Below are 18,177 nucleotides of genomic sequence, written 5' to 3' on the forward strand. Positions count from 1 at the left end.
ATGGGGGGTGCTTGCTACCTTTGAAAATGGTGCAAAGTGTGAGGAGAGTAATGAGAAATGAAACCAGAGAGGTTGCTAGAGGCTTGGTCATACAGGTAGGCTTATAGGTGATCTCTAGTTTAAAATTCTATTGTGACACCGTTGACACTCTTATTTATCATTAGATTTTGGTTTTTTTAAGATTCCCTCTTACTCTTGGTAAGAGGAGAGTGGATGTGGACTTTGGGAAGTAGACTGTTGTGGTAAGCTCGGTGAGACAGTGGGAACTCAGCCTTTGGAGGGAAGAATGAGAGCACTGCATATTTTGGAGGTAGGGTGACTAGGACTTGTGATTGATTGGATGCGATGAATGGGTGTTGAGAGAGAGCGAAAGTTATTATGAGTGATTCCTAGATTTTTGACAAGTGTGACTGGATTGGATGGCACTGTTGGGATGGAGAAGGAGCAGATGGGAGGATGTTACTGAATGGCGGTGCACCTTTACTAATTTTTATGTGAACATTTTGGCTGTTGGGCATACCCAGAGGTTTCAGTGTCATTTGCAGAGCATCTTGTTGAATTCCATCAGTTATGTAAAATTGTTTTACTAGAAGAGAAAAAGCTTGGAGTCACATTATATTTCAAATGAATAGTACTATAATGAGTTTCTCTATCCTCTCCCTGAGCAAAGACCAACATGGATTAAGTTACAGTCAGCCCTCTGGATCTGCAGGTTCCACATTGATGGGTTCAACCAACTGAAGACATTTGTGGGGAAAAATTCCAGAAACTTAGAAAAAGCAGTATTTTATTTTATTTTATTTTTAAAGCAGGATTTTAATTTGCACTTCTCTGGCAACTTTTTATATAGCATTAACATTGTGTTAGGTATTTTAAGTAATCTAGAGATGATTTAAAGTATACAGAACAATGTACATAGGTTATATGCAAATACTACCCCATTTTGTATCTGCAGACTTAAGCATCTGAAGATGTTGGTAAAGGATGGGGAGAGGTGTCTGGAACCAGTTGTCCTGGCATACCAAGGGACTTCGATATTTTCCAGGCTAGACAAAAATCCATGCATAAGGTCATCTCCTTTTATGACTCCAGTTCATTGTCTTTTTCCTGTTTTCGATTTTATATCTGGAAAAATTATGCTGTTTGAACCAAGGGATTCAGTATATAACAAATACAAAGAGTAAATCTTAATAATTTTGATTCTCATTAATTAAGGCTTTGTAGTACCTTTAACCTGTTTGATTTTATTTTTTATTTTTATTTTTATTTTTTGGCCTCTCTGTATGGCATGCTGGATTTTAACTCCCTGACCAGGGATCGAACCTGTGCCTCCTGTAATGAGAGCATGTGGAGTCTTAACTACTGGACTTTCAGGGAAGTCCCTGTAGGAATAATTTTTTTAAAACATATTTTTGGTCATGCCTTGAGAGGTGGGATACTAGTTCCCTCATCAGGGATTGAACCTGCACCCCCTGCATTGGAAGCTCAGAGTCTTAACCACTGGACCACCAGGGTAGTCCCCCCAATGGTTTGATTTTATATTTTTATATATTTTGTATTTTACATTTGTGTTTATATTTGGTACAGATAAAACTTTTATGAAAAGTTCTGTACCAAAGTGGTAAAGAAGATTGCTTTGAAATCAATTTCAATCTAGCAATAAAAATATCTGGCAAGTCTATTCTGCAAGCAGAATATGCTGAAAAATTGTTGTTAAATTGTAAATGCTGTGGGTTACTCTGGCAACCTAGTTAGTAGCAACCATGTAGATTATATTCATTACTCAGGTAAGAGGATTTGTGGAGGGGGGTGGGAAGTGCCACTGAGGAGTGGCAGCCAGGAGGGAGGGTTCAGTTCTGTTTCAAATCATTCCTCAATGTTTTAGCAGGGTGAAGGGTGTGACCCGGGGAACTGTGATGGCTTTGGTGTGTGGGTTTCCTTGTTCATCCTCAGTCCCTCTTGACTGCTGCTTCTCGTGGTGCTTGAGAGAAGCATCCTGGTGAGATAGCAACGGAAGGAGATGGAGTTGAGGGCTGTTGGGATTAAACTAATCTGAAACCCAGACCCCAGGAAGATTTTGACTGAAGTGATTTGGTTGAGCTGGGGAACTTTTTAAACCAACTTTGCCTAATCAGACAGCATAATTTGAGATATATTGATAGGGGAAAAAAATAACAACCTACATTTGTGGAATGCTTTGAGGTAGGTATTGTTAGAAGTTCCTTACATGCATTAATGTATTTAGTCCTCACAGTGATATTATCTTAGTTATACAGACTCGTACTGAAGAATGAAAAGTTTTAAGTAACTTGCTTAGCAAATGTCACATAGCTGATAAGAAATCAGGATACAGTTGTCCCTCAGTGTCCCCAGGGGGTTGATTCCAGGAGCCCTGCAGATACCAAAACCCTGAGGGTGCTCAGGTCCCTTATATAAAATGATCTAGTACAGTCAGCCCTCCGTACCTGCCGATTCAACCAACCTTAGGTGGGAAAGCCACAGTTAAAGAGGGCTGACTATATTAATCTAGGCTGTTTACCCACAGCCCGGGCATGAACAAAACAAATTGTCCTTTGGATTTCATTGATGAAAAGAGATTTACCAAACATCATGTAAAATATGGCACTTTATATTCAAGAAACTTAAGTGATATTAAGTAATTTGATGGTGTATTTTGAGGAGAGGCATACCAAATATATCTCTTAACCTACAATCCTGTTACTCATTTCTTTTGTGGAATAGGAGTTGGGTGGTTTGGGTGGGGCATCATCTAGGAAGTGACTGGAGTGTTTTTTGTTTTTTTTTTTAAAGGAAGGAATTCCCTGGTTGTCCAGTGGTTAGGACTAGGTGCTTTCACTGCAGTGGCCTGTGTTCAGTCCCTGGTTAGGGAAATAAGATCCCACAAGCCGCGTGGTGTGTCTAGAAAAAGAAAAGGAAGGAAACAAGAGGATTAATAGGTATTGATCACACCTTTGTTCTGCTAGGTGGTTTGCATTTGGTAAATAATATGATGATGATGATGAACGTGACACCCTCATTTTAAGTTGAGACCAAGACTAAAGATATGATGAATAATTTGCTTGAGCTCATGGACATGATAAAAGCTAGTTTTTCCTTACTGCTCCCTTACTGTTGAATTTTTATCCTGGAACTGATTTGGCCGGAGCAGAAAGGTGATTCTGTTTGAAGAAACGGAGAAGCCTGAAGGGACGTAGCTCTTCAGAAGCCTCTCTGACAGCATATTACACTGATGGACATGGCATTGCCCATTAGGGATGATGGGGAGGTTAGATAGTTTCCCTCTACTATAATAAATAACCTAGGGAAGTGCTTGTTTCACAACTTTTTCCCATCAAAGGGTAAAGTAAACATTTTTGATTATTTTATAGGGATGATTTATGTTTTCACTAATGTGGAAAATCCTCTTATTTTTCCCCAGTTGCTGGAAAAATAAATCTTTTAAGATATGAAGGTATTTTATGTTCTTTTTCCCTTAGTCTTCATGCTTACAACTGATAGTTGAATTGTAAGCATGTACCTAGTGTTTATGAAAGTATTTTCCTCAAGAAATCTCTGGTAAATTTGGCTACTCTAAGAACTTAAAAGGTATGAAGTAGCAATTGAAGAATATCCTGATTGGTTTTCAGCCCACTTATACAAAATTTGTCATTTCCGTGTCTGAGTATAAGGTTTATCATTAACATTTGATTTTCTATTTGATTATCACCAGACAACCTGGAGGGTGAACTGGGAGTCAGTATTTTTATTAGCATTTGTGGGGGTAGTACTAAAGAGGGAATGACACAGTAGAGAGAATTTTGGACTAGTATGAGAATTGTTAGTTTTAGTTTTGTCTTTTAATCTTCTTGGCTTAAGGTCCTCACATGTAAAATCTCCATTATACGTTTTTGAAAAATGTTCCTTTTTGTTTTGTAACGAGACCCAGGCAGGGATGGGAAAGGCCTTTATCACGGTTAGCCGGACCGTCCTGTTTTCTGAGGTTGTGCTGACCGTCCAGGCAACCCTGTGTGTAGCCTGCGTTTCCTTAGGGAGCCCCCAGACTGGGTCCCATCAGAGGGCCCATGGTGGAGCTGCAGTAATCTGCGCACTTGTTTCTGTCACGAGGCAGCCTGTCACCAGTGTGTGCACCTGTGTGTAGCTGTTTCATATTGTGTTTGTGCCTGTGTTCCATTTGTGGCAGTGAAGAAATGTGAAAGTAAGTTTACAAAGTATAGACCCTGGGGATGGGGTGTACAGTGAGAATGGAGACAAAGGACCTTTACCAGGAGGGCGTCCTTTTCACTTAAGCTGTTTTTGGAGTGTACGCTGTGAAGAGAAATATGCCTAATGAAAAACATCGATCTCTCTTCCCCTAAAATAAAACAATAAAAAGTTCTTTTGTCCCTGTTTTTTTCTCAGAAACAATTGTTTAAAAACTATTACAGATTGTAAAATTGGTTTATATAGAAGAGATAGGAGACTTGTTGCCTTTTCACATGGCCACATATCACAGGCAGAATTTCAATTACTGTTCTTTAGATGCATAAAATTAAAAATAGTTGAATCCTTCATTGATTAGTTGCTTTTCATAGACTTTTACTTAGAATGAAAAGATCTGGAATTTTTCTAAATAATATTTTTCTTCAGATCTTGAGAGTTTTCAGCTGAGTTGCTGTAACCCGTTTCTCTAGATTTCCAACTGGGTGAAAATGTTTTTCTTTTTAAATTGGCACTTCCCCAGCATATTTTTCCAGCAAGTTTCTTTGAGCACACCCTATGTCTAGTGAATTTTGTAAGCTCTTTATTCACAAGGCTGAAGACAGGCCAGTCTTCTCTTTGTAAAAATGAAAACAGAATGAGGCTTGCTTCAGACTCAATTTGCTTCTACCCAGCTTTATTTGAAATTGACCTTTTATGCAAATACATTCAAGCATTCACAGAAATAATTTGACTTGGAAGTTTAAGTGGAAAGGCTAACTTTGTATTTGCAGAAAGTTTGGTGAGCTGATTGTCCTCTCAAATGAAAATTCTCTTGATTTGCTCTTACTGATAACTTGATAATAAGTAGGTCTCAGACCCAAGAGTTGAGACGTGTGCATTCAAGATGGTGACATGATATATAATTTCTTGGTTTCACATTTTATTAGGGGTGGGAGGCATTAATGTCTGCAGCAGTGTTAGATTGTTTATAATTCCATGGTTTTCCCTAAATAGTGTGATGACCTTTCCAGATGAGATAAATTTCCTTAATTTAATCCATGAACAGTAAGATTGGCTGACAAACTTAATGGAACGATAAAAAATAGTACTGCCCTTGGATGTTTCATAGTAGGCCAGCCTTCAAGGAGCTATATAGTTTATAGTTCTTTAAGAGAGTCCTTCAGTAGTGATCAGAGGAGTTACCAGAGTTGATCATCTGAGTAGAAACTAAGTTATGTCAGTCATCTCAACAACAGAGTGTCCTAAGTGTCCCTGTGGCAGTTCCAGAAAAGGAGAACCAGAATTCTCTGAGCAAAGGATAATTAAATATAAAAAATCTCAAGTTAACTTTTAGTTATTTGGAGACTAGCCTTTCAATATTGTGTATCATCAAGATAAACCTTACCCCCAAAGGGCAAGGAAATACTTCTCTGATAGAAGAATAAGGAATGGTGAAGTACTGAAGTAGAATTGGGAACTTGGTTCCTGTCTTCAAGAAATAACTTATGTGACCGACTGTCCCCACCCTCCCATATTCAAGTAGAAGAGGAAGTATTAGAATCATACAGTGTTTGCTCAGGACTAGATGCATGGAACTGATGCTGAATGCTAAAAGGTAGGGGGAAGGAGGGAGATTACTCTGGGCTTATAATAAGTAAGGTCTTCTCAGAAGACCTGAGAAGAAATGAAATTTTAGTTTGGATCAAGAATGGGCACTTAGGTTTCCAAGAGGAAATAGGATGTTTCAGGTTCGAGGATGAGGAGCCTCAGATGGAGGAAGTTGTGTTGGGTAACAAGGAAGAGAGCTGTCTGCTAGAGATAAAAGGTTCAAGAAGCAGAGCATGAGGTTGGAATAGAAAGTTGGGGTCGCATTGCTTTTGAATACCAAGCTAGTACATTTTAATTTTATCCTAAAAACAGTGGCGAATCACTAGTGTAGAATGAAAGGCATGATTAAAATGCTCTCATAAAGGTGTCTTTGAGAGTGGATGTGGACTGGGTGAATTGGAGGTGTAGGATAGGGCAAGACTTAAAAGCCAGTAGCCTAGCTGTAAGTAAGTCTTTTGAACCAGGATTATGAACATAGAATGAAAAGAAAGGTCCAGATGCAAGATTAATGAAATAGAGACTTTGGAGAGAAGCACAGATTTGTTATTTACAAATAAGATACCTAGGGAAAAAGAGATCAAGTGACTGTGCTAAAGATTATTAGGATAAGAGTCAGGGTTCTGCTAGAGTTCTTACTCCAAATCTAACATACTTCACTGATTAAACACTTCAGGAAACTTGATGAAGTGACTGGATTTTAACCCTTGAAAATTGGCAGAATATTGATGTAACTCACAGAGGCAAGAAGAGATTGTCAGTGTTTTGGGAGGGAAAGAAATGAAATGAAATTATTCAGAGTGAAAGGTCTTTTGTTGGAGAAGAGTTTCCCTAAGAGGAGCGTTTGTGTTTAGCTTTTAAGTTTCTCTCTTAAAGTATTTTTATTAAAAATTTTAAAATCAAGGCAGGTGGCGCAGTGGTAAACAATGTGCCTGCCAGTGCAGGAGGCACAGGGACACGGCTCTGCTCCCTGGTCAGGAAGACCCCCTGGGGGAAGAAATGGCAGCCCACTCTGATAGTCTTGCCTGGAAAATTCCGTGGACAGAGGAGCCTGGTGGGCTACTGATACACATTATATAGTTTCAGGTGTAGAACAGGATTCAATTTATAGGTGTTGTGAAATGATGATCACCACAGTAAGTCTGGTTAACATCTATCTCCATAGTTACAGAGTTTCTTTCCTTGTAATGAGAACTTTTAAGATTTACTGTCTTAGCAATTTTCAAATGTGTAATACAGGATTAATAACTGTAGTTGCCAGTGCTGTACATTACACCCCCATAACTTATTTTATAACTAGAAACTTGTACCTTTTGGTTCCTTTTGTCCAGTTTGCTTAAACCCCACACCTACCTCTGGCGGCCACCAGTCTGTTGTCCCTGCAGCTCTTCGCGTATGGTTTGAAGTAAGACTTGAACCCTTTACCGCCACCGCTCCCAGCCCCACCGTGCAGAACCAGCTGTCCCTAACCAGTATGTTGAGTAAACCATTCTTTTAGAAATTCTGCTGTGATTGTAAACTAAGTGCACACGAATGTCTGTTAGCGTGTTGTCTTCTGTTTTATCTATTCGGTGTCAGTACCTGCATTAGTATCACACTGAATTACCAAAGGTTTACGTGAAGCAGTGTTATTCTGCATACTGTCTATAATATACATTATTTCCCATAGGTTTAGATATATGATGGAATAACCACACAAATTATATACATGAGGGCACTGTCCATGTTTATTATCTTCTTCCATATGGATTTTACATCAGCTTATCAACTTCCTTTAAATCATGTTGCCAGGTGGATTGTGACTCTGTATTAATTTGGAGATATGACATCTTGGCAACATTAAGTCTCCTAAAGTTGTGATATTTTTCTCTATGAAGTACTTTATGTCTAGAGTAAAATTTGTACTTTGCTTTCTATAGGCCTTGCATATTTTCAGTTGTGTTTATTTCTATGTATTTTACAGACTTTAACACTATTAAGCGTGAGCTTATTTCTTGTTGGTTAGGTGGGCAAACTCTTTACATGTTGATTTTGTTTGTTTGGCTACCTTACAGAATTACTCCTTTTAGCAATTCTTTCAATTCTTTCCATTTGATTTTACTAGGTGGGTAGTCACTTAGAAGCTTGATGATGACATTTTTGTTTTCTCTTTCTCAATTGTTTTGTGTTTCTTTTTCTTGTCCAGTTGCATAAACTAGACCCCTCCAGTACATGGTTGGATAGTAGCGGAGGTATGGGGACTTTTTTGTCTGGGTCCCGACATTATTCTTAGAGAAGTTCTGTTTTGTCATTGAGTGTCTGTGATTTGTGCTATGGGTTTGTGATAATTCTCTTTTGTTAGGTTAGTTCTTTTCATTTCTAATGCAATAAGAATTTTTGTTACAACTATTAAATACTACCAATGCCTCTTTAGTATCTGTGGCAGTAGTTTTATGTGTGTGTGTGTGTGTGTGTGTGTGTGTGTGTGTATTTAGAGCTTTTAAATGATTTCCTGATGTTGATTGACCCTTGAATTCATTTAGCAAATTTTTATTGTGTGCCTAGTATTTGCTAGGGGCTCTTCAAAGCCCTGAGATAGAGCAGTGAGCAAAAAAGACAAAAATCTATGCTGTCTCTTGAGTATATATTCCAGTGGGGAATGTTCTGAGGCCAAATATTATCAGTTATTGACTATCTGGATGACCTGGATTATTATTTTAGCATATGTCAAGTGGGATTCATTAAGTATTATGGGTCGTTTGTTTGCAAGCAGAGAGGACTTGCTTTCCCTTCACGTTTTTGACTTGGAATGACCTATAGTTTACTTTTTGATGCTGTCAAATCCTTTGACAAGGATGATCTGTTCACTCACTGATGTTTTTTGATAGAACTTGACTGTTCAATATCTTGAATTAGTTGCTGTTATACTTATGGATAGGTTTTTGCTTATATTTAAAATTTCTTCTGTGGTTGTTCGTTTAAGGTTTTTAATCTCTTTCAAGACCAAATTTTAGCTGTACATTTTCCCTGAAAATCACTCATTTTGCCTAAATTTTCAAATTTGTTGGTAAGAAATTCTGCCTAGTAATGTCTCAAAATCTTCCCATAGATTATTGTTTGTATTGCTTTAACTTGAATCTATTTTTTTCTTCTTTTTGCATCCACTTTTCTGGTTTATCAGTAAGCTCTTCTATTTCCTTAGTTTTGTTTTTATATTCACTTCTTTGGATTCTAAAAAAAGTTCAAGTTTTAGGTCATTTATTTTCATTCTGCCTTATTTTCTTAAATTGGCATTTACGTCTCAACATTTTCTCTGAGTTCTTTGGCTAAATTCTAAGAGTTTGGTTTGTCACAGCTTTATTATTATTTTGTAAAATAGAGCAATTTTAGTTTCTTTTCAGTGTAATTATTTAGAAAGATATGTTCAATTTTCCAGTCTTTTTTTTTTGTTTTTAACACAGCCCTTAAATTTTTTTTTTTCTAGTTTTGTTGCATTGTGTTACAGAATGTGGCCTGTGTGCTTTCTTATTTTTGAATTTGAGACCCATTACAGGGTCTGCCATTAATCCTTTTATGGGTATTTGAAAAGTATATGTTAGTTTGAGTTTAATATAAACTTCTGGATGTAAATAAGTAGTCATGATTATTTTTACTAGATTCATACCTCTCCATCAAAGTTTTATTTACCTCAGTTATTCATTGCATTCAGCATTGCACTGTGGGTGAAGGAAGCTTTAGAGAGCTTTAGTGTTTCTGACTGCTAGCCCTGTGATTGTTGCACCTTAATTTCTTCTGTATTGTAAAACTTATTAAAATAACACTTAGTTAATGGGGGTTTTCTTGGGCTTTTTACATAATTTCCTCTATCTTATGCCTTATTTCAGTGCCTGGCACATGAATAACAGTACTGATTTTAGGTTTTGAGTGTGTATCCGTTGTCGAACACTGTTGTCAGTTTTTCAGTGTAGCGAGTCCTTTTGTACATTGTGTTCTTTCCTTTAAATTGGGTTCTGTGATCAGAGGATGTCATTAGATGGACAGTCCCCTGCCCCCACCCCCTCCCTTTCTAAAAGAGCTGTGTCTCTTTAGTCTGCTCTCATCGATAAATGAGTGTTCCAGTTTAACATCAAGCTTGAATGTTACTATTGTTATTTAGAAAAATGAATATAATAGGTTCTCAATGATACTTTACCTATATTTTTAAATACTTGAGAAGACACAAGATTTTTCTGGCATTTACGTGTTTTTTCTTTCCCCTGACATTTGTGATTTGAGTAATAGCTGGCATAAGATAGGATTGTTTTTTAACTGCCTTCTAAATAGGCTTTTTACAGACCGTAGCAACTACAGACTCTCTTTCCCTCCTATTTGTGTGGTTTTTCCAGAAATGAATGTTTAGGTGTTTCCATCATTCGCCCTATCGCTTTGTTGTGAGGGGCTGCCCTGTCCATTGTAGGATGTTTAACAGCATCTCTGGTCTCTACCAAAAGCCAATGGCGCTCTCCCCACCGGCTGTGACGACCAAATATGTCTCCAGACATTGCCGCAGGCGTCCCGGGGGTGCAGAATCACCCTTGGAGGAGAGCCTCTGGGTTAGTCTTCCTATGTTTCTTTGGAGAGGAAAGGGCTCTAATGTCCTTCCTGAGTGTGAAGAACGCCCTTTGTTTCACTTTGTGTAATGCTCTCCAGTTGTGTAGCTTACCAGTGAAAAAACTAAACTTGAGATAAAATCTTGAGAAGGCATCTTATAAACCATGTAATATTTATAGTTCTACTGACTCCTTCCCTTACCATTTATTCCTTTCCCTCATCCCACCCTCATATTTCTTTGTCACCAGCCCTAAGAAAAGAATATGCTTTATCTGTATTTGGGTAGTGTTTAAGGTTTTGCAATGAAGATGGACATTGATGAGTCAGACTGTATCTTTAAAGGAGAAATTCTCTAAGGACAGTCAGGAGGAATATGTACCTAAGAATCAGAATCAGTTAGCTCCCCTCCCCCATTTCCAGTTGCCTTTGATTCAAACATGGATATTATTATGCCAGTCAGACTTTCTCAGTTAAGTTGAGGTAGATTGTGAGCCATCACTTTGTTCTTTCAGTCCCCCCCACCCCTGTTTATTTCCTACTTTTCTCTTCCTCTTCACTATTTTATACCTTCCTCCCCCCTCAAAAAAAAAAAAAAAAAAAGCAACAACAAAACAACAACAGGATATCCTTTTGTCCAGTTAGGCTCATTCCCCTCCACTTCAGAGTTGAGTTAAGGGTATTGGGGCTGATTTCAAAATGCTGCATCTGATTTAGAGGGGACACAGATCTGGCCGTAAGATAAACATGGCACTTGAAGCAGTTGCTAAAGAGAGGAGAGTTCTCTCTTTAAAACCTTTGCCTGTTGAGGTATCTGATGTTGAAGTTCATGAAATATTCTGTTTTACTGGTCAGCCTTTTTTGTTCTCTGACCTTTGCTGACTTGGGCAAATAACTCCTGGGGCTGGATTTCTCCCCACCTTACATACAGCTCCTTTTGGATCCAATTTTCTTAACTTCTCTCTCCCCTTAGCACTGATAATTTTCTTTTTTCTTTATTCTTGTATTAGTATTAAGAGGAGTGAGTGGATTGTAAGCTTTCTGGGTTGCTAACCTACTACTGAATAAACAACCTGGTCTCTTGATGTTTCATGAGTTCTTCAACTCCTGTGTTTCCAGATAGCCTTTTCATATAGTCTCGTCCTCTATCAACTGGTGTTCTTTCCCTGTCAAGTGAGACTCGTGTACATGAAAACTTTCTGTAAACAGCTAGTGGAGTTCAGTTCATATACTGTGCTGCATTGTTTCATTTCCAGCCCACATTTTGGGAATGTGTTTCCGTGGCTTCATTTATCTATTTGCTTGTTAATCCCAGAACATTTATTTGCATAGGCTCATGATAAAAGAGAAAGTTAATAATAAGAGAACACTATTTTACATAGGGCAAAATGACGTTGCAAACTAAAGCTGTCCCTGTGCCTGTCTTTGTAGAAAAGAAATTTAAAGAGAAACTTTCCATGTCTATAGCTTTACATTTGTTCATGTTTCTTATGCGTTTCAAGCTCCATCTCTCTCCAGTCTCGACTAAAGTGGGTTGGCGAGTTGTGTGCCTGCATGTGTCTCTTTGTTCTCGTTAAATTTACTTCACTTAGCTTGACAAGGAAGGTGAGTAATGCTTAGGATAAAATTGCAGTATGACCAAGAAGTAAGCCAGGAAGACTTCATTGTTAGGAGTCCAGCTTTCTTTCCCAAAGCTCCTGTAGATTTAAAAACTTGCTTGAAGTTCCTGCTATTCTGTGTCAGGCGGGCTGATGACCTGTTCTCTGGTGTCAGCAGATGTCTCCACACAGTCCAGAGTCCAGACAGATGGGTGGGTGGAATGAGTTCCTTAGAGGTTCTGAGTATCCTAACGTTTAAAAGTGATTTATCACAGGGGACTTTAGTATCTCTGGATTTAGTTTGTTTTTATTTTTGTTTTTAAACAAATATTTAGCATTTTGCTGCTTTGGTTTCTTATCCTGCCAATCACTTTTTGAAAGGGGGCTACTTGGGTGAGGATGTAAAAACCAATAACTGATGATACTCTAGTTTGGTAACATGAATTGGCTCATTACATGATGTTTGCTTGCTGGACTTTAAAAAAAAAAAAAAGACCTACCACCTGTGTCACTCTGACACCTGCTCTTTTCAAATCCTTTTTGGCATGATCTAAATAAATTTCTGAAATCCCCCCTCTCTTTTTCTCCTTTTGTGTGTGTTGTCAGTGTTAGTTTCACTTAAACCCTCTGTCATCCTGTATAATAGTTGAGGCTAAGGATTTTAATTGGTGACATACATTGCTTCTAGGAAGTTTTTAGCAATAGAACTACAAAAGACTTCATAGTTGTGATGTAGTCCTTGATTGGTCTTTGAAGAGTATTTTGTTCTCTTGATGTGTTTAGATTTTGTAATCTAGTAAATTATTAACAAGTGAACTTTTGTATGAAATGGGAGTGTTTTAAATGAAAAATGATCGTGATCTGGGAGTAAGTTCTAAAATACCAGTATCAGATGAGTATTTAAGTAGAGGTAGACATATAATCTTTATTTATTTATTTTTTTATTGGTGCAGTGTGAGTACTATTTTTTCCCCCAATTATTTTTATTAGTTGGAGGCTAATTACTTCACAATACTGTAGTGGTTTTTGCCATACATTGACATGAATCAGCCATGGATTTACATGTGTTCCCCATCCTGAACCCCCCCCTCCCACCTCCCTCCCCATCCCATCCCTCTGGGTCATCCTAGTGCACCAGTCCCGAGCACTTGTCTTATGCATTCAGCCTGGACTGGCGATCTGTTTCACACTTGATAATATACATGTTTTGATGCTCTTCTCTCAGATCATCCCACCCTCACCTTCTCCCATAGAGTCCAAAAGTCTGTTCTATACATCTGTGTCTCTTTTGCTGTCTTGCATATAGGGTTATCGTTACCATCTTTCTAAAAAAATAAGGAATGCTTCACGAATTTGCGTGTCATCCTTGTGCAGGGGCCATGCTTATCTTCTCTGTATCGTTCCAATTTTAGTATATCTGCTGCTGAAGCGAGTACTAGAAGTAGGCATGTAATCTTTTTTTTTTTTTTTTCATGGAAAAGGTCTTAGTTTATTCTTTCATGCAAAATCTGCACAAGCATCACAGATACAGTCACTGCAGAATCTTTACTCCTTCTTTTTGCCAGCACCAACATTGGCCTTTGCAGTCCCCCTGACTTTCTTCATTCTGTTCTTTCGTTCTTTTCGCTGTTTTCTTGAGGTCTTTTTCTTCTCATACAGGCCATGTCTTGCAAGCCTATGTTTGGGCTCATTCTTCTTCGCATAATCCAAGGAGTCGTAAATCATGCCGAAGCCAGTTGTCTTGCCACCACCAAAATGGGTTCTGAATCCAAATACAAAGATGACATCTGGTGTGGTCTTGTACATTTTGGCCAGTTTTTCCCGAATTTCTGTTTTAGGTACTGTTGCCTTTCCAGGGTGAAGAACATCAATGACCATTTGTTTCCGCTGAAGCAGTCGGTTGGTCATGAACTTCCTAGTCCGGATAGTTACTGTGTCGTCATGATGGCGGCTGATCTTCAAGCAGCCAGGGAAGAAAAGAGGGCTAAACTTCTCCGGCCAATCATATCAACGCTCACGGAAGGTCCCCGGACCGCGCGTGAGGCCGACCTCGCCAATGCCTCGGCATGTAATCTTTAAAATGTTTGTCTCTAGGATTACTTAGGCACTTGTATATTGGTCTGTTTGCCAGAAGGTGCTAATTCTTTCAGAATTCTTGGCTTTTAAATTTTATTTCCTTCCATGTATAAGTGATTTTTAAGAAATCTGATCCATTTAACATCTTTTCCTTCCAAGGTGGGTATGATTCTCAACTTTAGCTATATACTATAATCATCTGGGTTACGAAAACAAAAAAAAATCCTGATGCTAAGATTGTATTCCAGACCAAGTAAAACAATCTCTAGGATGAAATCTAGGCATCTGTATTTTCAGAATTCTCCAGGAGATTACGTGGAGTAACCAAAGTTGTGAGTCTCTGCTTCTAGGATGTTTTTGTGATTTAGGGACCCTTAAAAAAAAAAAAACACAACAACTATAGACGTTATTTCCAGAAAAATGGGTATAATGACTTCTGGAAGCCTCAAATTAAGAACCCCTGTCCTAGAAGTAGCCTTTACTTGCTAGATTTAATTGGAACCAGTTGAATGTAAGAAGTTAATTTGTAATGATGACGGAATATTCTTCATCACTCGTAAACATGTCATTCATTTAACAAATAACAAATGTATATCAGGTACTCAGAATTTTCCAGGCTCTCTTGTAGTTGCTCAGGATACAGCTGCCAATATAAAATTGCTGTTTCCATGAGATTTTATCCTAATGTGGGAGGAAGATGATGAGTAAATGATCCAAGGTCACCTAACTGTTGCTAAGGTGAGAAATACAGCAGCATAGGGAGATTGAAAGTGATAGTTGGCTGAGGGAGGTGGTTATTTTAAATAGAGTGGTGGGGAAGGCATCTCTGAGATCTAAATGAAGTGAGAGAGGAAGTCCTGTGAAGAGCTTGAAGAATAGCATTCCCAGAGAAGAACAAGTACAAAGGCCCCCAGGGTGGGATTGAGCTAGGCTTGTTGAATTTTAAGTAGGAAAGCCAGGTGGCAGGAGCGCATACGGTCATCCAGGTGTAGAATAAGTGTCAGGAGATGAAATCAGAAACCCTTGTAGGCCCTTGTAAGAAGCTTGACATTGTAATCTCAATTTGACGGGAACTTAACCTGATTATAACACTATTGTTAACGTTTAACTTCATGCCTAAAATAACTTCGAAATAATCTTCAGCTTTCAGTTATTTTGAATTCAGTGGAAGGTTAGCACTCAATGCCTTGTGCTACTTTTCTGGAAAAGAGTCTCAGCCAGGCTGAATTTTTTTGATAAGGGACCATCCATGTCTTCTTTATATTCATTTTGCTCAGCACAGATGATGTTAAGTTTTTGCTGACCGACTACAAGGAACCTTGCAGTCAACTTAGACAAGTGTTCGTAAATTTACATGAAAGTTCTAATGCATATTAACTTACTGGATGCCTGCTATGTGCTCATAGTCATTCCCATTCCCCTTAGGTAGATATGGAATCCCTTTGAGATATTTCAGGTTTGGTTCCAGACCACTACAATAGAGTGAATATCAAAATAAAGTGAGTCACATGAATTTTTTGTTTTCCTATTGCACATAAAAGTGTATGCTATTGTAGTCTATTAGATGTGCAATAGCATTATGCCTAAAAATGTACATACTTTAATTGAAAAATACTTTATTGTTAAAAAATGTTAACCATAATCTAAGCCTTTAGGGAATTGTAATCTTTTTTGCAATAGTAGCATCAGAGATCACTGATTATAGATCACCATTAAAAATGCATAAGTAATGAAAAGTTTGAAGGATTGTGGGAATTAGCAAAATGTGACTCAGAAACACAAGTGGATAAATGAACTGGTAAAATGTCAGCTCAGGGTTGCCACAGGACTTTCAGTTTGTAAAAACATAAAATCTGTGAAAGTCAGTTAAATGAGGTATGCCTGTGTGTTACAAAGGAAGAAATAGACTCCATGACAGTGGCAGAACCAGGATTTGAATCCAGGCCTTTGTGACTCTTTGCGCTTTGTCATGCTGCCTTCTGAGTAATGGGATTGAGGGTGATTTTTGAAGGCATGATCTGTTGAGCCAGTGTTGTGAATTTTTGTTTATTAATAGAGAACAAGAGGGCCTTAGGTGTATTACCTTAAGAATACTGTGTTACGTGAAAGATTTTAATTGTAGGGATATTTTCTTGAAATAGTAATAATTTCTTAGTCTTAAATACTTGTTGAGTGTAAAGTATTCAGTACTATGGGAGGTGCAGACATGAGTCATAAATAGATGCACAGGCTTAGCAGAGCTAAGGTATTACATAAATCATGTTGTATAAGATACAAAGCAGTCATTGTCAGAACAGATATAAAGTGCCATGTAAATTCTGCTGAGGAAGAGTTTCTTGGTACGTGGAAGAGGACATTTGGGAGGATAGATAGGATTTAGATTTGGGATGGGGAGAATAAAAAGGGGTGTTACGGGTTCTAGAGAGAGACAGCAAAAGGACGATTATTCTGCATACAGGATTAGCAAAAGCTTGGAATTGGGGGGTGTGTAAGGAGCCACATCAGGGAAGGTGGAAATCAATTTGTTTGTAGTACAGGTTGGGGGAAAGGAAATACCACTATAGGTAATGAAGATTACACCTATTCAGAAGCATTTGTGTATCAGGCCAAGGAGTATTTGTGAGAAAAGGGACATCTTGATCAATCACATGGTCTGTGCTGGAAGTTGATGTTAGTTGGTTGGATTAATGTGGGTTAGCAAATTGGCTTGTAGTGGGTTGAGGTTAGTTTTTTACAAATAAAGTTTTATTGGAACACAGTCATGCTCATTCATTTGTATACCATCTATGGCTGCTTTGGTTACACAGTGCCAGAACTGAGTAATTGAAACAGAGACTTTATATTCTGCAAAGTCTGACATTTTTACTTTCTGGCCCTATACAGGAGCCTGCCAACTCCTGGATTATAGAGATGGAGGCAGAAATCCTATTCAGCATTGTCGTTATGGCTAGGGTCTAATTCTGTGCCTTTATGACAAATGAAATGAAGGCCAGATTGCAGCAGACCTAGTAGAAAAAGGAGAGAGTGAAGGAGAGAGAATAATTTGTAAGTTATGTTTCGTTCTTTAAAAAAGACCTTATGTTAATATGCTTTAGAGCTGTAATCTTGGGAAGTATGAATTTTTCCTGCTTGTGGTAAATCTTTCCTCCTTGTTTTATGATTAGGAGTGGGTTTTTCTCAAGGTGTAACAAGGTGGTGGTCATACTTGTGACCATAAAACAAATTGTGTCTAACGTTTAAATTCTAATCCTTAAAATGTGACAAAACTCTCCCGCTGTCTTTAAAAGTTCAGGGGAAAGGATGTTTGTTTACCATGCTCCCCTCTCCCCCCAATTGTCTGGAGATTCAAGTGAGTGCCTCTCATTTTTGAATGCTGCTTTCTTTTGGGAGTTGTAAGGAAAGGAGTGTAATGACACAGCCATGTATAAAATTTTTTACACTATTTGCTAATGTCAAAAGTGTTAAATATTTATAAATACATGAAGTTTTTCACCAGTTACTGCTATTTATCACTTGTTGTGTATAAAAACCATGTGCTAAGTACTTTCTATAAACCGTCTTTAATGCTCTAGAACTTCCTTCTGAGGTGGGATGATGTGTCCCTACCATTCCTATTGTAGCAGTGAGAAAACCAGGCTCCAGGAAGATAATTAAGTTACACCCTACCAAGGCCAAGGTTTATTGTTACCCCAAACTTGCCCTCAGCTTGTACTCTGGTAGTTGTTAAATTTTATGTCCATTGGAGTCACTCCAGCACTTCAAACAACAACAACAAAGAACGTTTTCCTGGGCCTCTCTGTCCGGGATTTTCCTCATAGGTAACTCTAGCATTTGTGATCCTTGCATCAGACTTGGAGAAAACACTGCCGTGTGTACAGACTTCTGTTACCGGCTGTTGCTTCATGTGGGAAGCAACTACTCTTACCCCTGTTCCCATACAAACTCAGGATTTTGCTTTTTGTAAACATTTTGAAATATTTGTTAATTTAGTCAAGCAGGAGATAATGTGATTATGTAGTATCTTACCAGCTGATGATTTTCACCTTCCTCTCTTTAAAACAAATTTAGAATTTTAAAATATGTACAAAATATATTGTTTTCTTCTCTGTTGCATTTTAAGCATATTTAATTT

The 18,177-nt window shown here is 38.1% G+C and overlaps 1 protein-coding gene, 1 non-coding gene and 1 pseudogene across 5 annotated transcripts in view; 1 reads left to right on the forward strand and 2 right to left on the reverse strand.

The window, feature by feature from the left end:
* Positions 1-18,177, forward strand: part of KANSL1 (KAT8 regulatory NSL complex subunit 1) — a 172,509-nt gene that overhangs the window by 51,408 nt on the left and 102,924 nt on the right. The window lies entirely within an intron of this gene.
* On the reverse strand, positions 13,299-13,401 carry LOC136150364 (U6 spliceosomal RNA). Its single transcript, XR_010659798.1, has one exon. It is a non-coding gene; the product is annotated as a U6 spliceosomal RNA (small nuclear RNA).
* On the reverse strand, positions 13,463-13,976 carry LOC136149395 (small ribosomal subunit protein eS24 pseudogene; annotated as a pseudogene).

Source organism: Muntiacus reevesi, chromosome 18 (assembly GCF_963930625.1).
Source record: "Muntiacus reevesi chromosome 18, mMunRee1.1, whole genome shotgun sequence".
In the NCBI taxonomy this organism is placed as follows: domain Eukaryota; kingdom Metazoa; phylum Chordata; class Mammalia; order Artiodactyla; family Cervidae; genus Muntiacus; species Muntiacus reevesi.